The sequence below is a fragment of the Heterocephalus glaber genome, unplaced genomic scaffold (genome assembly GCF_053883595.1).
Source record: "Heterocephalus glaber isolate CG9 unplaced genomic scaffold, H.glaber_assembly_v1.0 deba00000347, whole genome shotgun sequence".
In the NCBI taxonomy this organism is placed as follows: Eukaryota; Metazoa; Chordata; class Mammalia; order Rodentia; family Bathyergidae; genus Heterocephalus; species Heterocephalus glaber.
Genome location: NW_028258143.1, coordinates 41506945 through 41524103, shown reverse-complemented (window position 1 = coordinate 41524103; position 17159 = coordinate 41506945).

Below are 17159 nucleotides of genomic sequence, written 5' to 3'. Positions count from 1 at the left end.
GTTTTTCTTATAATCTTACATGAATCTCCTTGTTCTCCCTGCCTCTAGTCTGACCATCCTTAATTCTTCATGTCATTGGCAAAATTTTTTGTGCAATACAAATATAGTCATGTCCCTTCTTAAAATTCCACAAGTGATTCCTCATAACATTCATTAGAAAGGTAAAAGACCTCACAATTTTGTTTGGACAACCCTTTCTTTGTTCTAGCCATACTATATAGCTGAGGCATGAGATTTCATCCAGGTTTTGAAAAAGTCTGGCAAATTCCTATGATTTTAGAAGGTAGCATGCATGCTTAGGGTGTGCACATGCCTATGGCTATGTGAATATTCAAGAAAGACCTGAGAAAGTCCTAAGAGATCACCTCTGACTGACCTTGAGGCTCTTCAAGTAGGAAGTGCAGGCTAAGACAGAGCTGTAAATTTTAAACTGCCTGCTGACTGTTGAAGGCATGCCCCATATATATAAGCCCCTCAGCAAAGACTGTGAGACTTACTGATTGAAGATGTTTTGGAAACTTCTGCCCAATCATTAACCAACTACTAAGAAACTGAGAAAAATCTTCAGTAGTCACACATCATAAAGAATACAGACTTTATTTTGAAATGAGTTAAGAAAAGTCACTAAACCAGCAGCTACTGTAACAAACAGAAAAACAAAAACTTTGCAAGAGTAGAATCTGATTTCCAGAGTTGTCACATTATATTATTTAAATGTCTAGTTTTCAAAATAAGGTATACTACATGAAAGAAACAAGAACATATGGTCCAAACTCAAGACAAAAATCACCAATAGAGCTGGGCTTGTTGATGAAAGCCTGTAATTCCAGTACCAGGGAAGCTGAAACAGGGGGATCTGAAGTTTGAGCCCAGCCTGGGAAACTTAATGACACCCTGTCTCAAAATTTTTTAAAAACAATTTTTTTTTTAAGGGCTGGGGATGTAGTTCAGTGCAAAGACCTGGATTTCAATCTCTACTTGCACAAGAAAAAAAAAAAATCAATCGAAACTACCCCCTGAGGATGCCTACATACTGGATTTACTAGATTAAAACATTGAATTAAATATTTAAAATATGTTCACAAAGCTAACAGAAATATTGTCTAAGGAACTAGATGGGACCAGGGATGTGGCTCAGTGGTAGAGTGCTTGCCTCAGGTACACAAGGTCCTGGGTTCTATCACAGCATTGCAAAAAAAAAAAAAAAAAAGGAAAATATGAAAAAGATGTTTCATCAAAGAAATTAAAAGAGAAATTATTTGTACAAACCTGAACAATTCTGGTGTTGAAAGGTTTAATAACGAAAATGAAAAACTTAAATGAGTTCAATAGTAGATTTGAGCAGGCAGAAAAAGAATCTGCAAATTTCAATACAAGTCAGCTGATATTCATCCAATTTGAGGAATAGATAAAAAAACAGAAGAAATATGAACAGAGACTCAGGGACCTGAGGGATACAATCAAGCATACTAACTCTTCATGATGGGAGTCTCAAGAAGGAAAGGGAAAAGAGAATGGGCCAGACACAATACTTGAAGAAACAATGGGCCCTCAAACTTCCTAAATTTGATGAAAGCCATTAATCTGCACACCCAAGAACTCTAACAAATGCTGAGTAGGATAAACACAAGAAATCCACACCTAGACACTATAATCAACCTGTTGAAAGATAAAGACAAAAAATCTTGAAATTGGGAAGAGAGAAGATAATCATCTCACAAGCCTCAATAAGATTTAGAGCGGAAGCTATAAAAGTTGGAAAGTAGTGGAATGACTCCTTAAAATGCTGAAAGAACAGTATTACCAAACAACAGTTCTACCTCTAGCAATACTGTGCTTCAAAAATGAAAGGGCTGGGGATTTAGCTCAGTGGTTTTGCTGCCTGCTGCGCAAGCACAAGGACCCGAGTTCGATCCCAGTACCAAAAAACCCCCAAAAAACAAAAACAAAAAACCCAAAATCAAAAATGAAAGGGAGGGGCCGGGATTTAGCTCAGTGGTCCGGCTGACTGCCTCACAAGAGGAAGGTCCCGAGTTTGATCCCCTTTGATCCCCGGTGCCAAAACAAAACAACAACAAAAAAAACAAAAATGAAAGGGATACTGATGTTTTCCCAAAATATATGTATAAATAACAATAAAGAGAATTTGTAACTAGGAAATTTTCTGTACAGGAAACAATGAAGGGAGTAGTTCAGGCAGAAATAAAAGGACAAGTCCACATGAAGAAATAAAGAAAATCTGTAAAAATAACTACGTAAGTAAATATAAAGATCATAAAAATTATTTTTATTTGCAACTCAATTTTTCTCCTATTTTATTTAAAAGACAATTGCATAAAATAACATAAAGGGTGGGAATATTATACATAAAAATGTAATTTTTATGACAATAACAGAAGAATGAAGGAGATGAAGTATATTGTACTAAAGTTTTTATATGCTATTGAAATTACATTGTATTAATCCATACTAGATTGTTGTTACTTTTTAATCATAATCCTCAGAACAAGCACTAAGAAAATACAGTGATACTTAGCTTGTTAAATGGCTCTGAACTTAAAGTTTCCACTACTCAAAAAAATCTGCTTGGACACAAAGGAATGACACTTCAGTCTAAGCGCCACTCTTCTTTTTCTTCCAGTAGCGGCGAGCTAACTCAGGACCTTTCGCTTGCAAGGCAGGTGCAGTGCCACTGAGCTAAATCCCCAGCCCTTTTAAGTGTCACTCTTACCAAGACAACATATAGTGCTTGTTTAATTTATGGGCCCCAGAATCAATTATTTGGTTTTCCATTATTTCTTATGGGAAAATATGTTCAGTTTTTGAACTTTTTGGTGTTTGAACAAGAATTTAGAATGAATTGAGTTTGATAACATTATCACTGTATTCAGAAAATGATAAAAACAAGAGAATTAAAATACTAAAAAAATGTATTTGACATAATAAAAGCCAGCAGTAATGAAGGAATAGAGAAAAAATATGACATAAAGAAAACAAATAGCTACCCTTGGGATGAAGCTTGTACTTTTTACCAGAAGATGTGAAGGAAGAAAAGAAACAAATAGCAAAATGAAAAATGTAAATCTCACCTTATCAATAACTACATTAAATATGAATGGGATAAACTCTGTAAGACTATAGGGCAGAAATTGGCAAAAACAGAAAAAACCCCAAAAAGCCCCAACTATATTCTGTCCACAAGAGATACATTTTAGATTCAAAGACACAAGTAAGTTGAAAGTGAAAGGATGGGAAAAGTAGGGCTGGGGATTTAGCTCAGTGGTTCTGCCGCCTGCTTTGCAAGCACAAGGTCCCAAGTTCGATTCCTGGTACCAAAAAAAAGAGGATGGGAAAAGTATAAATGGAAACAATAACTGAACTGCAATAATCACTTTAGAAATTGTTCTAGCACTTAACATAAACTACCAAATATATATACATGTATATATATTACTAAATATATATACATATGTTCACACTTGGACTTGGATATAATACTTCAACTTTACTAGTAAAAGCTAAAAGTAAACTGTAGTCAATCCAAATGTTTGTCAGCTGGTGAATGGATAAAGTGTGGTCTGTCTACTGAATAACAGTACCCTACAAAAAAAAGGAAACTACTGATATATGCAATAACATGTATGAATTTTGAAAACATCATGCTGAGGAAATGAATTAGATGCAAAAGAGTACAGGTAATGGGGAAAAAATAAGAACCAAGATACATCATGTACAGGTACAAACACCCAATGATAAATGTAAACCAATTGTACATCTAAAATGTACCAATAAAAGTACTTAGAAAAAACAAAGTACATAATGTAAAATACCACTTTAATGAAAGTCCAAAAAACTAAATCAATATAGTGACAGAAAGTGGATCAGTTGTTTTCTTGGTGGTTCATAGTGGAGTTAAGTAGGAAAATCAACTGCAGAGTTGCATGAAAGAACTTTTTGTGTTTTTATAAATGTTCTACATCTTTATTGATAGTGGTTTGTCAAAATTCATCAAACTATACACTAAAAATGGGTGCACTTCATTGAATATGATTTATACTCATAAAGCTGATTGAAAAGAAAAACCCCTCAAATTTCTTAGTTTCCTCCTTTCCTTCAGCCATACTAAAATATTTGCAGTTAAATCATGTCTCTTATGCCTTAGAATCTTCAAACTTGTTTCTACTATCTCCTGTCCTTCCTTTCATCTTTTATCCCCACATTGCACCCCACACTTTGGGGAGGGATGAGTCAAATGATATACATTTGTGTAATCCTATCCCATGATCCTACTCTATAATCCTTGATTACTTGTCTGTCTTGTCACCTAAACTTCAAGTTTCTTAAAAGAAGAAAGTATTGTCTGATCACAGTAGGTACTAAAACATAACGTTGAATGTTGGCAATATCTAAGTACTTTCCTTACAAAGAATACTTAAAAAGATCAGGAACATTTCAAATCCACATATAACTCCTTAAAAACCAACAACAACAAAATTTGTAAAATTTATGTGGCTACATATCTGAAATGAATATTAGATGGTAGTGCTTAAAGCACTGATTTTTGAGGTTAGCCCCAATATAGTTTTGAAGAACAATGTAATACACAGAGTTATTAGATGTTTAATATGTTTCTTAGAACTATAAATTGCCAAAATTTCACATTACTAAATGTGTAATGTACATTGTGTCAGCAATTTTCCTGCTTACTTGGTATTCTTTGAATCAGGCAAGTTTATTAAATGAATAAATGACTGGCAAGTAGCATTACAGCCTATGTGTTTACAACCTTAAAATGCATCAACTTTATTATAAAATCTCCCCCTATTTGTAAAGAGTTCAAAGGACAACTTTTTTCAAATACAAACTCTAACTATATGTCTAACAAGAAGTTGTAATAGTAAATTTTCAGCTCACTCAGCTTCACAATTATGAATATTAAAAAAGAACTATATTGCCATTTGAATTTTAAAGATATGTATGGAAAGAATTTAAGGAGCACATTGTTTTCTGTTCAGAATTCAAAATTGGTTTGGGTTGTTATATCTAATTATAGTTTTGAGTTATGCAGTTTTTGAGTATTATAAATAAATATAGCTCCAGCACAAGAAAAAGAAAAATAGGAAAATATTTACATTTTAAAGTACAGTGAATTAATTTAATGTATAAAGCCAATAGAATAATTGTTACTTCTGCCAGATGGTATTTTACATTGTGATAAGAAGATATATTCTTAATCATATATGTCAAGGAAAAGCGACCATATGTTGTTAAACACTTCCAATTTGTCATTTAATTTAAAAGGCACCACTGATATTGCCATAATTTTTTTTTGATGATGTGGTATATCCTTGGTGTCGATACAATTTAATCTTTTCAAGTAATTACCTTAGTTCTTTACTCTTTTGAGCAAACAATTCAATGAAAAATGGTGTAGCATCAGAAAAGGAAAGATTTCATAAAGAGGATAAATTGTAATCCATAGTATATATATTCAATTTACTACTGGATGAGAAGAGTAGCCTCAGGTTTCAAGGAGCCTCTAGAATTTAATTTACTTTGTTCTAGTAACCAGAATATACAGAGTAACTCAAATGATTCCATATTTATTTGCCTTAAGTTCAGAAGCCAAGTGTAGTTTGAAGATTTTTTTAAAGTGTTGATTATATTACAAAGCTATTTTCCATTTTTCAAAAAGGTTTTTAATGAAAGAAGCCTTATGGAAGATATAGAAAATAGCATTCAATCTATAATGGAAAAAGGAGACTGACATTAGATCATTATCATTATTAAAACAAAGATTTTTATATGCCCTTGTTTCCTCTGCTTTTTTGAAAACAGAATTTGACAGGCCCTCTTGCTCTACTGTCCTTTACCCACTTCTATTCTTACATTTCAGGGCTCCCTTGATTCTTTCAGGATTTAACTCTGAATAACCATTTATTTTCAGAAGACTTAAAATTTCTATTGTCTGTGCATATCTCTTCTCCAGGCCTTTTCACTGTTGTATGACTACATCACTATTTATCCGTTCTGCAATTGATGGACTTTTTTAATGTTTCCAGCTTTTTGCTATTATCAACAACACTGATAGGAATATCTGTTCTGCTGCCTGCCTCACAAGCACAAGGTCCCAAGTTTGATCCCCGGTACCATGAAAAAAAAGAAACATGGAATATCTAAGTGTTCCCTGGTATACCTGACCAAGATATTCTCAAGTGTGTATACCTAGAAGTAAAATTTCTGAATGCCAAGATACACATGTCAGTTTTACTAGATAATACCAATTCAATATAATCAAATTTCTTCTTTTCCTGTATGCTGGACTTAATTTTTTAAAATCTAGTATGAATAAATCGATGTATTATTTTGCTTTAATGTGGATGTTCCTGATTGCTAGTAGGGTTGAGTATTTTTCATGTGCTTTTTGTATATTCATATTTTTTCTTTTCTGAAATGCCAATTCATGACTTTAGTATATATTTTCCTATGGAGTTATTTGTCCTTTTTTTTTTTTGCCTACTTTCAAATTCTTAATTTTTTGCCTAAGCAAAATGAAACCCAAAGAAGATACATGACATGGAAAAGGTCATGTAACTAGTTAGTAGCAAAAAAAGAGTGGATTCAATATTAGGGTCAAAGTTCATGGTAACTAGTCATTTTTTTGTATGTATTAAAAATAATGTGTAAACTATGACATTTCTATGTTACAATTTCATGTTTCTAAAATGGAAACTAGTAAAACATTAAATTTCAATGACATTTGAGGTTATCTTCTACACTTTAAATTCGACATGATCATCTCCTTTTTGGGCCAGGCAGATATATGGGCTCAGCTGGCCACTAAAATTAGAGTGCTATGTCAAGGGCCTAAATCCAATAGTGAACTTTGAGAAGTCATAGGTATGTACATTATATTTGCAATTAACAAAGAAAATTTGTAAACAGCAATCCTGGAAACTCAAGTTTTGGGGATGGGGTAGATAAACGTGTAGTATAATAAAGACAGCAATGAGTCTGATCTTTCTACTCATTTTAATCTATCTAGTCATTGTCTAAAGTGATTGAGAGACAAATGCAAAATACAGTAGAGTTTTCACTGTTTGTCATGAGTATTGCAGATGGTCACAAGATAATTTTAGACAGTTCATGGACTTTTTCTTACATTAATAGAGATATACTTATTTTGATGTATTATAGAAAAACATACAGAGCATGTCAGACCTGTGATTTCATGAGTTTTGCAGGAGACAAGGCCCAACTACTTTTGAAAGCATCTTTTCTTTTCTAACTAAACAATAACACAAGCAATATGTAGGTGGGAAAAATTGTGATAATAGTTCATAAATGAACAAAATTTGGGAAACCCTGCTTGTGAATTTGATGGTATGTAGTAGACTTGGATTCACGAATTGACTCCATCATTTCCTAGTTACTTGAATTTGGACATGTTATTTACTTTGGTTGTATTGATTAGTATTAGTTGCTTTAGTAAACATCAAAGTAGTTATGGCTTAAACAAGTTATTACATTTTATCTTTCACATACGAAAGTTCAAGGTGGTGAGAATTAGGGTGGCACTGCTCCATAAGGTCATTCAGAGCCTGGGGTCCTTCTCTCTAGTAGTCTCATCATTTTCTCACACTATAGTAGAGAAAATGAACAAAATAGGAGGTATTAAAAGCATGAACTATAACTTACACATGTTACTTACGTTTGCATTCTAATGGCTAACTGGATAAGAGACTGCCACCTCTAGTGGGAAGAAATAAAATAATGGAACTCAGAACCTTGGACATCAAGCAACACTGAGAGATAGAAGACAAATGAAAAGAGCCCCGGGCCGGGGATTTAGCTCAGGGGCACCACATCTGCCTCGCAAGCACAAGGTCCTGAGTTTGATCCCTGGTACTGCAAAAAAAAAAAAAAAGTAGAAAAGAGCCCCATAGTTCTCTAAGTTGTCCCAGTTTACTGCAGGGAGAAAGTTTTCAGGCTTTAGCCCAAGGAAGAATTCACTCATATTTAGTCTGGGAAAACCAAGGCTGCAGGAAAGAATATGGAAGGTAGCATACAGAAAGAACAGAGAAGCACAGCGAGAGCTCCAGAGATCTGAAGAGAGGCCCCTAAACTATTCAGTTGAGTGATTACTGTATAGGTGTGGCTGAGAAAAAACCATGTGAAAAGATTAGAGGGAACAGTGAACAAGGAATAATGTCTATATTTCCAGCTAGTTTTGTGAAAAACTTATAATTGGGGCAGCATTAGTTAGAGCACCAACAAGGGTATATGCTTCAAGGGCTGGGAAATACTTAGGTCCAGGCTAAACACAAGTTGTTCCTGCTTAAAAAGCTTTAAAATGTACCTGGAAGGATCCAACTGTTCCCAAGTAACTAAACCAGACTCAGTGTTAAGATATCAATGCTCCTCAAGCTGATTCATATAGAAATTTATACATACATGCAAAGGATTTAGAATAAACAAATCTACTCTGAAAAAGAATAAAAGTTGAAGGACGTATGCTACCTGGCTTCAAATTTATAAAACAGCAATAACTCGATTGTGGTATTCCACAGCTCTTGGATTATATCTAAGTTTTATATCTTTTCTCAGGCAAATTACCAACTTTCTAGATGCTTGAGTTTTCCTATCTCTAAAATTACAATAATAACAACTTCATAGGATTATGTGACTAAATGTACTACTGTATATGAAACATCTAGCACAGTACTCTACCTATATAAATAAATGCCATCTTTTATTACCACTAAATACAGACTCTGGAGAGCAGGGACTAAATCTGTCTTGCTAATCAGTAAGGGCCTAAGTTGAAAAATAAAGTTAACTCTCTCAAGCAAAGAGCTTGCAGGAAACCAATTACTTGAATAGTTAAAGAAATATTATCTAAAATTCCAACAACACTATTTTTCAAATGATGAGAATGAATTCAGAGAACCTAGGTCTGAATTCCAGGCCATAGTTTTCTGGTATAGAACACCTCCTCTCTTATTCTCAAATGCTTTGGTTTTGGAATTCTTTATGGAGGATTTTAAAAGTAGCTTGTAAAAATTTTCATAGAATAGTATTAGAATTAAGCATATTCTGCATGAAAAAATTTAGATTACTGAAGAGAATAGTATGACAGATAAAATTTGTCCAACAATTTAAAACTTGTTCCTAATAACACAAAGTTCAAGGCGTAGGTAGAATTAACAATAAGGCAAAACTCAATTTTCAAAACTAGAATATTTAGAATAGTCATGGTGGCTCCTTAGGTGAATATACAAGTGCGCACAATACAATTTTTAAAAATTTTTTCACATAATATTGGGGTTATTTTGCATAGAATTTTGTGTACAAGAATTTCACATTAAAATGTCTATCTTTATTTTACAGTCTCTCCAGAATCTCCCTTTCACTTTGTAGTGAGACTGGATTCTCCTTATCATACTTCAAACTACAACACAAATACTCCCCACAAATCTTTGAAATCACTACCAAAATCATCTGATCCCTGGTGTCACATAATGCTGAGTCAGTTTTTAAATCTCCCCATTGTTTTCGTTTGTTTGTTTTACTTCAACATATTCATGTCATAATTTTGTGTTAACTTTGCCATAAAGAGTGCCAAATTTTAATTATTTTTACAATGAATTTAAAACTGGCATGTAAGTCTCCCAATATCATCAGGAAAAAAATTATTGGTCATTCACAGCAAAAATTTACATGCATGGTGACTAATAAATTTAATTTTAATCTTTAAAAAAACTAATTTTAAGCTTCATAATATCTTTTCTGTTTATTCCAAAAAAGTTACTCTTTCCACAGTTTTCTACTTCTGGACATTTTCATGGCCACATCTAATACTTAGAATATAGTTCTCTAGAGCAGGGGATTTAGCTAAGTAGCACTATGCCTGCCTCACATGCACAAGGTCCTGAGTTCGATCCCTGGTACCAGGGGAAAAAAATATATATATATTTATATTTCTTTCTGCTTACATTCACCTACAATTATGGAAGCTCTCCAAACTCTCAATGTTTTTCATTCCTGTACTCCCCTCCCCCCAACCTTTTCTAATAAGCATGTGCAAGGAAGTAATCTCCTCCTATTTTTGGCATTTGGCTAGGCTCCTTTTAGAATCTTTTACCTTTTATCCCTACATTTTAGGAAAAAGAAAAAGCAACCATAATAATTTCTTTAATAATAGAACACATGACTAAAGATGAGAATAATTTGGGGTTTTTTAAACCGAGAAAATAAAACTAACGAACTTAAGTGAATGCTAAGAAAAATGCTGAATATCTTCTATTCTACAGTGCAACTATGGTGAATCTTTTAGAGCATTCAATGATACAAACACCTTGCTGCAACACGCATGCCATAGGTTCACCACTACTGCTATAGAGGATGGAGAATGATATTTTTGAAGAGCTTATTAACTATAAATACATAAATATTCATCACCTATAAGAATAGAATAAAGTATTTTCAGTTCTTAGTGTTTTGAAGTAAAAGGAGGAGGATACCCAATTTTTGGAGTGATAGTGTTCTATCTTCCACTTATTACTTGAGGAATTTATACATGAAAAATTTGAAATAGTTTCTTTAAAATTGTTAGGATGCAGAATAGCAAAAAGAAAGTAGAAGAAGGAAAATCTAAAACACCAGTATCTCTAGACAATAGCCTGTATGAACTAGTTTAATTATTTGGAGACATTGTGTATTTTCCTACTTAAGGCAATGGCTACATCAAATCTTTATTGAAGGAGTCTTAACAAACTGACTGTAATTCCAGGATTCAGAGAAATATGATATTGCATTTATTGTTTTTTGTCTGAATATACAGAATATTGTTTACATAAAATTTTAGTCTCTTAAGAGTTGGAGTAGGAACCATTTTTTTTAAAACTTCTTAAAATCTTCAAACTGGCACTTAGATTTTTATTTTTTTTTTGGTATGGGGATCGAACTCAGGTCCTTGCGCTTGCGCAGCAGGCAGTGAAACCACTGAGCTAAATCCCTAGCCCAGCACTTAGGTATTTTAAGAGTAAAAATATTAGTGATTCATTGGTTGGGACTTACATAACACTTTCAAACCTTTTATAAAATAAACTTGCTCTACTTACAAATATGAGGATTAAATAAAAATGTTTTAAGTATCAGAAAATGTTGCTCTAGTTAAACTTCAAAAGCTTTCTTCATCGCTAATGAAGTAGTGTAAACAAAATCACCCTTGTTGGATAATATTAATTGGGTCTATAAAGAGTCCTATTATTAGAGTATAACTATTTTTATAATGAACTTATTTGATATGTGGACTAGCTCACTATAAACCTTTTCTAATCTTTATATTAGCCTTCTTAGTGTTTTGTGATTTTTATATAATTATAAATTTAATAAATTAAGCAACAACCTTAACACTTTAAAATGTTAGTGTTATAGATGAACTTCCTAACAATTTGTGTGAAAATGAGCTCACTGCTGGAGAGAAGTTAATATTTGTTCACAAACTGACAAAAATTCATTACAGATAGTAAGAAGATGGTAACTCTTAAAGTAAAGTTTAGCTGTTCAATGAAAAGGTTTGAAGTAATAATTCTGAGACCACAAATAGCTTGATTAAGAATTAAAGGGAAGATTTCTTTTTTCTTACGAAGAAATAATTTTTTATTTTATGTTTGCAAACATAAGTCATTAATGCTTAGCAAGAGCAACTAAGCTATTAATTGTTCTAGCTAAACACATTTTTAAAAAATATTATAATACAACATTGAATCTTATACATTTTATTTTCATGAAATAACATTATGAGACTAGAGTACAAAAAAGCTTGCTGAAATTATAATACTAACTATAATATCTATGCCATGGAATTGCTTTAAAAGTGACATCTTACGAAAAGATGCTTTGGAAGTTTGAATACAGTCAATGAATTGTGGCAAATTTCACTTTTGTAAAATGTTTCTAATGCATTCTGAATTTTTTGGAGGAATGTAAAAACACCTCTCAAGGAAGCCTATATATTATTTCTTTGATATATATATATAAACTATATATATATATTCAGTTTTTTTCTAACCCATAAATGTTTAGGCTCCACAGTGCTGTGGATAATAATGAGACAAGATTTAAAATAATGCAAAAGATTTAAAATCAATCAAAACTATCAAGAACTAAAAAAAAATGAAAAACTATAGGATATTCATTTAATGAAAAAAAAGTTTTTATTTTGACAGCTTATCTATTTTTTTTATACAGGGTCTCACTATGTAGTCCAGGATGACTTTGAACTCAACTGACCTTGTTCCTCAGCCCTTCTAGCTCCTAGAGGTGGGAGCATTCATTTGCTGTGGCTGCATCGGTCCAATATGCTTCTTTGTCATATTATCTCTCTCTGCCTCTTGTCTCTCTATGAACCCTTGCGATTACATCAGGCCCATGCAAATAATTAAGGATATTTTCCTCATTTCAAGAACCTGAGTTTAATCATATCTGGAAAACTCCTTTTGCCGTGAAAGGTAACATATACATAGATTCTTGGGATTAGCCTATGAACATTTTGGGGGGCATGATGACTGTTAATTCCTATTGCTATGACTGTTAATTCCTTGTTTATTTCTAGTACCTAGATTTTACCTTTTTTATTTCCTTAAGGCACAGCTTTGTATTCAAGAAACACTTTTCATATATTAAATTAGAAATTTATATTGATTTATATACTAGGCAGGGGAGGGGCAAGGGAAGGTTTTATTAACTACAATATGTCATCAGAAAAAAGATATTATAAACAACTATAATGAGATAGCTATAAGCCATGTACAGTAGTACATACTTGTAGTCCAAGCTACTCTGCACCTGAGGCAGAAGATTCACTTGAATCCAGAAGTTTTAAGTCAGCCTGGACAACATAGCAAACCACCCCTACACACACACATTATACATGAATGTAAAATCATATAAATGTAGGGGTTCAAAATATTTCAGGATAGTGTAAAGTTAAAAATACATAATTTTATATAAAATATATGTATAAATACATAAAACAATCTGTTATGCATTGAATTACTAAGATTTTGAAAATGTTACCACAACATAAACCTAACTTCTCCTGCAGTCTTTCTTGCCTAAGATATCTTCCTTTCCTTTAACCTTTTTGCTAGGACTTTGAGCAGGAGCCTTGTATTAGAATTCCAGCAGGAAACAAATGCACGTACCGGAAACAAATGCACGTTCAAAAAATGTCATTAAGATAGTTTAGTAAGGACGATGGGCAAGATGTGGGCAAGTTTAAGGAAACTTAACAAGGGATAGGGAAACACTTGGTGCTAAATGGAAGCCATCACTCCCCCTGGACATGAATAAGCAAGAGGATGTAGTAGTTAACAAAACCTCCAATAGAATCTATTGCCACAGGAGATGAGGCATCTGAGAGCAGATATGGCCTCATTGGAATTCAGATATTTTCAAACTGAAACTTGACAGAGAGGGAGCTAGGAAAAAGAATATTGTAATTTATTTCTTTTTCCTCACACCTCTCTTCCAGTTGACCAAACTCAGCTGGCAGCCAGAAGGCAAGGAAGCTCAGGCTCAGAGGTCCTTAGAGAGGAGCCTCCCAGGTCAGAGAGCAGGACAGAGAGGGTGAAGAGACGTGGAGAGTCAAATAGAAAATATCTGGCACAAATTTAAGTCCATACAGACCCTGCTTTAAAAACCTGGCTCAACAGAGGACATCTAAGGAGGAATTTCATGGCCAAACCACACATTGACAATCATTTTAAGTTATAAGGATCAATGCATTAACTTTAGGAGACCATCCTGGTATGTCTAATTTAAAGAGCCATCTGCTCCATCCCTAAGATTAGTTAGAATTAAAATTAAAACTTTATAAATAACAGGGAATTGGTATAATTGTGTACAAATTGAATAAAATTGAAAAATAAACAAATGAATTTCATCTTTAAAATAATCTTCCTACTACTCCATAAACTCCAACTTTGGACATCCAACAAATGTATATTTCAGTTTAATTCTTTCAGAATAGGAACCTAGTCTTACCAATTACTAAAACCCAAGTATCTAGCACATTTTCTCAGGAAGTAGAAAGGATGAATGTCAACTACAAAACAACTCTGAAGGTTGGGTATTGAAGGGAATTTATTTCACAGGTTTCTTGAATAGAGTTTATATCAGTGCCATAACAATGCCAGCCCTATAAAGATGGGCGAACACATTTGGTGGGAATGGGAACAGAAGTTTATTGGAGCCTTTTCTTTTGCTTTTAAGAATAACCTGTAAATTCAAATGAATGAGTATATCATTATACAGATAACTGCTTTATTCTTTAGTAGTAACATATTACTTTTTGCAAGTCTCACAATTCATCATGGCAACACACCAATGAATTTTAATTTGGATATTAAGAACCACTGTTCTAAGGCTTATATAATTTAGCTAATTATTGTACTTACTTGATAAAAACAAACAGAAGCAAGGGCTGGGCATGCCTGTAATCCCACCAACTCTGGAGGCCTAGGCAAGAGGTTCACAAGTTTAACACTAGTTTGGGTAACTTAGCAAGACCTATGTCAAAGTTAAAAGAAAAAAGAGTTGTGGATGTAGCTCAGCATTCCCTAAGTTTAATTCTCAGTACAGGAAGAAAACAAACAAACTGAAGTATATGTAAAATTTTCAGATATGAGAATCTTTGTACCTAATTTATAAGAGGTAAAAAAGATTATGGATTATCAGTTATGTCTATGTTCTACTAAAGACAAATTAATAAGCTAATGCTTTTTGACAGGTCTTGTGTAGTTTATAATTATTAAAAATTAAGTCACAAATCATGTAGAGATAAGAATTTTTCTTATTTTGTTTTGTTATTTTTCTGATATGAGGGGAATATTTAGGTAGAATGACTTTAAAGAATTTTAAGATGACATATATCATTAGATATAGACATTTTAGCATAGCTGTCCCCAGCACAGAGGAGGTGACCCTTCTGGGCTGCCATACCACTACCCACAGTGCTAAGGAGGTGAGACGCCAGCAGCACACATTGTCCCCCATGCCCCATTGAAATGAGAAGACATGTAAACAAATCTCAAAACTAGACATCCAGATCACCTAAAGCAATCCCAAAGGGAAACAATATGGAACTATCTGATACGCAACCACCTGGACTCCCTGAACTGTCAACAAAAGAGGATCTGGAAAAAATGAAATCAGAAAAAATTTCTCAGATAACAGAAGAGATTGTGCCCATAATGCAAAGACATGATTAATAAATCAAGAGAGGACACAAATTTGCAAACAGGTTTCCAGGAGATTGAAAACTCCATTGAAAGTTTACACAGCAGAATGACCCAATGTGAAGACAGAATTTCATCTATAGAAGATTGCAATTAGTGAACAGGAAAAGAAAAATTTCTTTAAAATAGTAAGGGACCATGAGAAATCAATACAGCACCTGCTACACAATGCAAAGAGGAATAACATAAGACTGATCAGAGTCAATGAAGAAACAGGAGAGAGTGCAGATGACATAAAAAAATCTTTTCAGAGAAGTGATGGTAGATAAGTTCCCAAGCAGGGGCAAAGAACTTGACATACAGATAAGTGAGGCATATAGAATTCCAAATAGCCATGATGAAAAAAAAATCTACACATAGGCATATAATTCTTAAGATTGGAGAAACCCAACAGAAGAACAAAATTCTACAAGCAGTTAGAGAAAAGAAACAAATCACATACAAAGGAAAGCCCATCAGAATCACAGCAGACTTCTCAACACAAACCCTCAAAGCAAGAAGAGCTTGGAGTGATGTATTTTAAGCCCTAAAGGAAAACAGCCTCCAAACCAAATGGATGTACCCTGCAAAACTATCTTTCAAAATTGATGGAGAAATAAGATATTTTCATGACAAAGAGCACCTTATGAACTTCATGAATACCAAACCAGTACTCCAAAAAATTTTGGACAATATCCTAGGAAAAGACAATGAGGACCACAACCCCAGGAAGCCCAGCAGAATGAACTCATCTGGCATGACAAGAAATTAAAGCAAAGGGGGAGAATCCAATGAAAAGAAAAAGTCATGACAATGTTAAGTCAATATGTATCAGTTATAACCATTAAGGTTAATGGTCTCAGTTCACCAATCAAAAGAAATAGACTGGCAGAATAGGTCAATAAACATAATCTAACAATATGCTGCACACAAGAAACACACTTAATTCAAAATGAAACTCATAGACTGAAAGTTAAAAAGTGGAAAACAATACTCCATGTGACAGTAACCTGATAAAAAGCAGGAGTAGCTGTCCTCTTTACAGATCAAGTGGATTTCAAACCAACAAGGATTAAAAGAGACAAAGAAGGACACTACATCCTTGTAAAGGGAACAATCCAAGAGGAAGAGATGACAATCATAAACATATGCACCAAACACTATGCGCCCAACTATATAAAACAAATATTAATGGACACGAAAAATCAAATAAGCACTAATACAATAGTAGTGGGGGACCTCAATATCCCACTGTCACAAACAGATAGATCAACTAGACAAAAAATAAGCAACAAAATACTAGAGCTCAATCAAACTCTTGAACAAATGAACTTCACAGAAGTTTACAGTGTTCCACCCCACAAAATCAGAATGCACATTCTTTTCAGCTGTACATGGGTCATTCTCCAATATAGACCACATACTCTCTTATAAAACATGTTTAAGTAAATGCAAAGGAGTTGAAGTTATCCCCTGTATATTATCAGACCAGAGTGCAATGAAATTGGAGATCCATAGAAAAAGAAACCACAATAATTCATAAACCCATGGAAATTGAACAACACACTTTTGAACAACCAATGGGTCACAGAGGAAATTGAAGAAGAAATCAGACAGTTCCTTCAATTAAACGATAATGACAATACAACATATGAGAATCTATGGGACACAACGAAAGCAGTCTTATGAGGGAAATTCATAGCAGTGAATACTCATATTAGGAAAACTGAGCAAGCCCAATTAAACAACCTGATGCTGAACCTCAAGCTTCTAGAAAAAGAAGAGCAGGACAAACCCAAAGCTTGCACAAGGGAGGAAATTATAAAGATCAGAGCAGAAATCAATGCAATAGAGACTGAGAATGATACAAAAAAT